Genomic DNA, 8,183 nt, shown 5'->3' on the forward strand with positions numbered 1-8,183 from the left:
CTCTCTCTCCCTCCCTGCCTCTCTCTCAACATGTTTGTGTGCAGAAATAGATGGACGGTTGGTTAAATAGATGGATAAGTTTGATTATGGCTGACATCCTGACATGCCAAACTGATCATTACAAAAGGAGAAACTTTCAAAGAACCAGAAGCATCCATTAACAGCCATGATAAAACACAGCAGTTAAAAATCACAGCCCAGAAAGAGAAGGATAAATATCGTCTTCTAACGCATATATACGGAATCTAGAAAAATGGTACAGATGAATCTATTTACAGGGCAGCAATGGAGAAACAGACATAGACTTATGGACGTGGGGAGAGGGGAGGAGAGGGTGAGATGTATGAAGAGAGCAACATGGAAACTTCCATACGTAAAATGATAGCCAGTGGTCTCAGGGAACTCAAACAGCGGCTCTGTGTCAACCTAGAGGGCTGGGATGGGGAGGGAGGTGGGAGGGAGGTTCAAAAGGGGGGGATATATGTATACCCATGGCTGATTCATGTTGAGGTTTGACAGAAAACAGCAAAATTCTGTAAAAAATTATCCTTCAATAAAAAATTAATTAATTTAAAAAAGAAAATGTATAAAAAAAAAAATCACAGCCCATTGAAAAACCGCTAGGATATTTATACCTCACTTAACAGTTGTGAGAGTTGGACCATAAAGAAGGCAGAGCACTGAAGAATTGATGCTTTTGAACTGTGGTGCTGGAGAAGACTCTTGAGAGTCCCTTGGACTGCAAGGAGATCCAACCGGTCCATCCTAAAGGAGATCAGTCCTGGGTGTTCACTGGGAGGACTGATGCTGAAGCTCCAATCCTTTGGCTACCTGATGTGAAGAGCGGACTCAATGGAAAAGACCCTGATGCTGGGAAAGATTGAGGGCAGGAGGAGAAGGGGACGACAGAGGATGAGATGGTTGGATGGCATCGCCAACTCGATGGACATGGGTTTGAGCAAGCTCTGGGAGTTGGTGATGGACAGGGGGGCCTGGCGTGCTGCAGTCCATGGTGTTGCAAAGAGCTGAACATGACTAGGCAATTGAACAACAACAGCAACATACCTCTGAGTACAGGAGTGATCAAGAAATAGAAAGAGTCTCCATTTCTGGTTTGAACATAGTCGAGAAATGTCAGTCTTAAGAAAAACCAGAGGTGGCATCATGCCACATCTGAGCAGGACAGGCCAGTGGACTTGGCTTTGATGGAGGTCACACCCCAGGTGGTCACTGGTTTTAGCACCGGGCCACAAGGTTATCTCCTGAAATGAACCATCTTCTACAAAGACACGCCATCAGTAGGTGGAGCTTAAGTCTCTTCCCCTGGAATCCGGACAGCTGCCTGGTGGCTTCCGCTAAGGGAAGGTTGCAGAGGTGGCCTTCTTCGTGAGAACTGTGTCTCTCAAAAGGATATATCCATGTCTTAACCCTCAGAAGCTGCGAATGTGATATTTTGAAACAGGGTATTTGTGAATGTGATTAGACATCTGAGATGAGGTCCTCCTGGATGAAAGTGGCCCTAAACCTAATGACAGACCCTTATAAGACACGAAAGAGGAGAGACACAGACATGGTGGAGTGAAGGTCTGAGATGAGGTCCTCCCGGATGGGGGTGGCCCTAAACCCCATGACAGGGTCCTTACAAGGCACAGAAGAGGAGAGACACGGACACAGAGGAGAAGCCACATGGAGACGGAGGCGAGACAGGAGGGAGGCGGCCACCAGCCCAGGGACGATGCCCGGAGCCCCCAGAAGCTGGAAGAGGCGGGGAGGACCCTCCTCTGAAACATCCAGACAGAATCAACCCTGGGACACCTTGAATGTCTGGCCCCCTTAACTAAGAGAAGATGAATCCCTGTTGTTGGAACTAACATGACTTGCCTTTGTTCACTCTTCCAACAGACGATGAACTTCTGTTGGTATCCGCCACCCGCTCTGCATTTCCATGTTAGGACAACCCCATGGTTTCCTGGGATGTTTTCATCTGTGACCATGAGCCACCACGTAGAACGTTCCACCATCCTAAGTCCACTCTGTCATGAAGCAACCGTCCTCCCAGGAGAGTCTGTGTGGGCTCCCTCATCCATTTCCCTAATGCCACAGGATCATCGCACAAGGGTGAGAGATGGGCACAGAAGATGCTCACGCCCAGATGCCATTTGTGAAGTCAGCCCCAGGCTTTCAGTTTTCCCGTGGGAGGGCCCAGAGCCTCAGACATGCTGAGGCGGAAACTCACCATCCACCCCATCCCTGGTCAGGATTTCTGCCTTGCAGAATCTCTGTGGTTGTTGGCGTTCAGTCGCTCAGTCGTGTCCACCTCTTTGTGACCCTGCGGACTGTTGCCCTCCAGGCTCCTCAGTCCATGGGATTCTCCAGGCAAGAAAACTGGAGTGGGTTGCCATTTCCTCCTCCTCCAGGGGATCTTCTCAACCCAGGGATCAAACCTGCATCTCTTGAGTCTCCTGCATTGGCAGGAGCCAATGCTCCTTTACTGCTAAGCCACCTGGGAAGCCCCGTAAAATGAGGGGCCTCCAGCAAAGATTCTCACTACTTCAACAGTGGGCTTTCAACAGGGAGCATCAACCTCCCAAAGAGCTTGTTAAAAAAAAAAAAAAAACAGATGTACCATCTCTAGCTCCTACTCAGCTTGAATGGGAATCTGTATTTGAACAAAATTACGGTGTGATTTCCGAGCATACGAAAGTTTAAAGCTCTCTGGACCAGATGACGCCTAAACTAGACACTCAAATGATTCTCTATAAACTCTACAAAATTAGGTGGAGACTCCCAGGTTGAAGGTGACAATGACTCCGCCATCTTGGTTTCATGTTGGCGTTTGGCGATAAGCAGATGACGCCCAAGAGAACGGTGGTTCCCACAGCCAAGGACATTTATCAGCCCTTCTCAACGCAGCCCCCACAAGAGAGAAGCTATTGTATTTTAATCGCACTTGATATTAGAAATCTCCTTCTGCCTAATTAATTTGCCATTTGTACACAATAGCAGAAAGAAGGTCTTTGTTAACTAAGCCCTTTTTAATTAGTGCTTTACAGACAGAGAAGAGAAAACAAAGAACAGACAACTGTTTTAAAGAGAGTCCTTCAGTCTGAGAGGAGAAATTGCCTATAATCTTTAAATAAAACCAACAACAAAATCGCAAGGAATTCCTCTCCTCAAATGAGTTAATAATATCCTCTGTGTGTGTGTTAGTGGCTCAGTCGTGTCTGACTCTCTGCGACCCCGTAGACTGTAGCCCACCAGTCTCCTCTGTCCATGGGATTCTTCAGGCAAGAATACTAGAGTGGGTTGCCATTCCCTTCTCCAGGGGGATCTTCCAGACCCAGGGATCTAACTCAGGTCTCCTGCGTTGCTGGCGGATTCTTTACTGTCTGAGCCACCAGGGAAGCCCAATACCCTCTGAGCGGGTGGTGAAAATACCTGTGGTTACTGATCTCTACATTGGCATTCAGTATTTTGTAAAATTTAAGTAGGTCAAATAAATTTAAAATGTCTCCTTTTTTTTTTGGACTTATTTCCAAAACAGAAACAGAGTCACAGACACAGAAGAGAAAATAAAAAAAATTACAGTTACCAAAGGATTAAGAGGAAGAGGATAAATTTGGAGTTTGAAATGAAAACATATGCACTAACATATGTAAAACAGATACTCAACAAGGATATAGAGCTATATGGATATAACCCACAGTATAGCACAGGGAAGTATATTAATATCTTATAATAACCTATAATGGAAATAATGTGAAATATATACACATACGTATAACTGAATCACTTTGCTGTACACCTGAGACTAAACACTGTCAATCTACTATATTTCAACAGAAATTAATTAAGAAAACAAGCATAAAACCAAATCTTAGCTTTTACTAAATTCATGAAAAGGCTAATACATTCCATCATAATTATTACATATCATTAAAAGATGACATCTTTTTTTTTAATGTAAATGTTTTTATGTTCCTGTTCCGGGCCAAATCCTAAAGAAAAAAATAAATATATTCCCTTGTGGAAATCCTAAAAAAAAACAAAAAGAAAAACGAAACTCCAGACCTGTAGGCTTTCCAGAACTGTCAGATAATGCATTTTTATTGTCGTAGGCTAACCAGTGTGTGGGCTTCCCTGGTGGCTCAGTTGTAAAGAATCCACGTGCAATGGATTCACTGGAGATGCGGGTTCAATCCCTGGGTCAGAAAGATCCCCTGGAGAAGGAACTGGCAACCCGCTCTGGTATTGTTGCCTGGAGAATCCCATGGACACAGGAGCCCAGCCGGCTACTGTCCAGGGTGTCACAAAGAATCAGACACGACTTAGTGATTAAATAACAATACTCTCAGTGGGCAGCCCTTAGTTACAACACCCCTAGAGAACTGAAACAGAGGGTGTGACCCTAAAAAAATTGTTACAGACCAACTGAGTGTGAATGTGAACTTAAGAATTCTAAAAACCAGACTTCCTGAATCCAGGATTTAAGAGAGATCTCTTTCCCTCTTTTTTCTTTTCCCACTCTTTGGCTACCCTTTCTAGTTCACTTTGTAGCGTGTCAGATCTTAGCTCCCCGACCAGGGATCGAACACATGACCCCAGCCTTGGAAGCATGGAGTCTTAACCACTGAGCCACCAAGGAGGTCCCGACACTTGCCCTGTCCATCAAGACTGGATTTGCGTCACCGCGTCAAACCCAGAGGTCCTCCCAGGACTCAGGTCCTGGCAGCACTCAGAACCGCCCCCCACCCCCCAACTCCAAGAAATAAACCAAAGAGTCTGATCAACCTTCCTGCATCTCACCGTGTTTTGCGGGTGTCAGTCAAACTGCCAATTCTCAGAGGCATTTCCCTTCGTATCTCACACCCCAGAGCCCACGACTGAGAGTTGTAAAAGTCGTTCTCTGTGTCCCTGCGTCCCGATTCAGTGTGAATTCCCTTTTTTTTAATTAAGTTTTTTTTTTAATTGGAGGATAATTACAATATTGTGATGGTTTTTGCCATACATCAACATGAACTGGCCATAGGTATATATATATATTATATATATATATATATACATCACTCCCATCTAGTAAAGAATCCGCCTGCAACGCGGGAGACCCAGGTTTGATCCCTGGGTCAGGAAGATCCCCTGGAGAAGGGAAAGGCTACCCACTCCCATATTCTGGCCTGGAGAATTCCATGGACTGTATAGTCCATGGGGTCGCAGAGTTGGACATGACTGGGTGACTTTCACTTTCACTCCCATCCCAAAGTCCCCTCCTGTCTCCCTCCTCACCCCATCCCTCTATGTTGTCCCAGAACACCAGCTTTGGGTGCCCTGCTTCATGCATGGAACTCGAAGTAGTTACCTATTTCACATAGGCTAATGAATATGTTTCAACGCTACTAAACCATCTCTTTCCCCAACGAAGTCTATCAAACGGTAGTTCAGAACAGCTACATGAATTTTATGACTGTTTTGACCAAAGCCAGCCTCTCTCAAATTGTAAGCAGGCATAGGCTTGGGGGAGAAAAGCCATTTAACGCCCACAGTTACGCTTCAGGACTGGAAGTCCAACAACACTTGCTCGTCAGGAGGACACACCAGACACTTCTTTCCGGATCTGAGTGTAGGCGTCCAATGGTTCCAGTCTTCAGTTTCTGCATTGTTCTCGTTCTTTTTTTTCCACACAACCCGCAAGCATTATACGCCCACTCTCCAAATTAAATTAAACCCTTCCTGCCTTCTGCGTGTGTGTGTGTGTCTGTGTGCTAAGTAACTTCGGTCGTGTCCATTTCTTTGCAACCCCATGGACTGTAGCCCCGCCAGGCTCCTCTGTCCGTGAGATTCTTCTGGCAAGAAGACTGGAGTGGGTTGCTGTGCCCTCCTCTTCCCGTGTTCTAAGCCATGAGTTTTGTGTTCATTTCCTGTGATGAAATCATGAGGCAAAAGTCCAAAAGTATTCTCTCGAGGCGTGACGAGGGGGAGAAAAGCTGAGAAATGTCATTAGGGGCTGAATTGTGTACCCTAAAAGGTTTATGGTGAGGTCCTAAACCCCAGTATCTCTGAGTAGGACCTTATCTGCAAATAGGTCTTTGCAGATGTACTCAAGTTAAGAGGGGATCACGTTGGGTGAGGTGGGCCCTCATCGGAGGACTGGGGTCTCTGTAAGAAGAAGAAATTTGCCTGCGAAGAAGAGAAGAAAACCAGCAGCAGCTGGGGGCCTGGGGAGGGGCGACATGGAATGGATCCTCACGCAGAGCCTCCAAAAGAAGCCAGCCTGCTGATTTCTGGCCTCTAGAGCTGTGAGCCAATACAGCTCAGGAAGTCTTTAAGACCCACAGCTTGAGATATCACCCAGCACTCTCACTCCTGGCCATATACATGCGCAAAACTATAATTCGAAAAGATACACACCCTTATGTTCATTAGAGCACTATTCACAATAGCCAAGTCACGGAAGCAACCTAAATGTCCATCGACACAGAAATGGATGAAGAGGTGGTGAGGATATAGAGTGGAATATTACTCAGCCATTAAAAAGGAATCAAATTTTTGCAGCCAATTAAGCCGACTGTGCTCTTTTCCCCATGGGGGCCCAGTGTGCAATGGCTGCAAACAGCAGCCTCCTTGGTAGTGTATGCAACCTGTTGCCTGTACAGGTTGTCCTAAGGGACCTTGGAGACAACTCTTCTAGTGGGCATTCGTGACTAGCCTGCTGTTCCCCAATCTAGACTCCAGACAGGTATGCGCGGTGCTTTTGGAAAGCCCCAGGGCACAGTGGCCAGGGTCCACATTGGCCAGGTCATAATGTCCATCCGCACCAAGCTGCAGAACAAGGAGCATGTGATTGAAGCCCTCCGCCGGGCCAAGTTCAAGTTCCCTGGCCGCCAGAAGATCCACATCTCCAAGAAGTGGGAATTTACCAAGTTCAACGCGGATGAATTTGAAAACATGGTGGCAGAAAAGCGACTCATCCCGGACGGCTGTGGGGTCAAATACATCCCTAATCGTGGTCCCCTGGACAAATGGCGGGCCCTGCACTCATGAGTGTTAGCGCTGTCTGTCCCCTCCTTAATCATGCTCACCAATAAATGCTATTTCCTGTCCAAAAAAAAAAAAAGGAATCAAATTGTGTCATCTGCAGCAACGTGGATGGACCTAGAGATTACCACACTAGGTGAAATGATTCAGCCACAGAAACACAAATACCATATGATACCACTCACACGTGGAGTCTAAAATTGCCACCTCTAACCCTGCAGTCCCACTCCTGGGCGTATATTCAGAAAAAAATCATCAGAAAAGACACATGCTCTCCAATGTTCATAGCACCGCTATTCACAACAGCCAAGACATGGAAGCAGCCTAAGTGTCCGTCAACAGATGAATGGATAAAGAAGATGTGGTACATTTATACAATGGAATACTACTTGGTCATGAAAAAGGATAAAATAATGCCATTTGCAGCAACATGGATGGACCTAGAGATTATCATGCTGACTGAAGTAAGCCAGACAGAGAAAGGCAAATACCATATGATATCACTCATATGCAGAATCTAAAATATGCCACAAATGAGCCCATCTATGAAACAGACTTGTGGTTGCCGATGCAGGGGATGGGGTGGAGGAAGGATGGTTGGGAGTTGGGGCTAGCAGACGCAAACTGGTACATGTACGGCAGATAAACAATAAGGTCCTACTGTGCAGCACAGGGGACTATATTCAACATCCTGTTAAACCCTAATGGAAAAGAATATGAAAATGAATGCATATATATGTATAACCAAGTCACTATGCTATATAACAGGGATTAGCAAAACATTGTTAACCAACTGTACTTCAATTAAAAAAAAATACACACAGTTTGAGATAACATTATAGAAAGTTCAGGAAAGCAATACAGGTGGAGTTAACAAACAATTGGAAAACAAGTTAATTTTAAAAGATTTTGCAGTGCAGCAAAATGCATCCACCTATTATTGTCTTCACTGGGAATACACCTTTCACTTGGTTCCTCATTTTGATTTCCAGCACACCCAATTCTAGACACAAACTGTTCTATCCACACTGGATATGGACACAGAATATTCAAAAAAGTGGCTTAAATGTCACACATCATGTCTTATACTGTTTGGCAGAAAACTAGACCTCTGAGATACCTAGTAGAGATTTAAAAAAAAAAAAAAAAGC

At 45.3% G+C, this 8,183-nt stretch overlaps 1 non-coding gene across 1 annotated transcript; it reads left to right on the top strand.

Moving 5' to 3' along the window:
* Nucleotides 1-6,543: 6,543 nt before the first annotated feature.
* LOC145537286 (small nucleolar RNA SNORA70) lies at nt 6,544-6,678 on the top strand. Its single transcript, XR_014076309.1, has one exon. It is a non-coding gene; the product is annotated as a small nucleolar RNA SNORA70 (small nucleolar RNA).
* The last annotated feature ends 1,505 nt before the right edge of the window (nt 6,679-8,183 follow it).

Source organism: Giraffa tippelskirchi, chromosome X, assembly GCF_054371585.1.
Source record: "Giraffa tippelskirchi isolate mGirTip1 chromosome X, T2T-mGirTip1v1.2.pri, whole genome shotgun sequence".
Taxonomy (NCBI): Eukaryota; Metazoa; Chordata; class Mammalia; order Artiodactyla; family Giraffidae; genus Giraffa; species Giraffa tippelskirchi.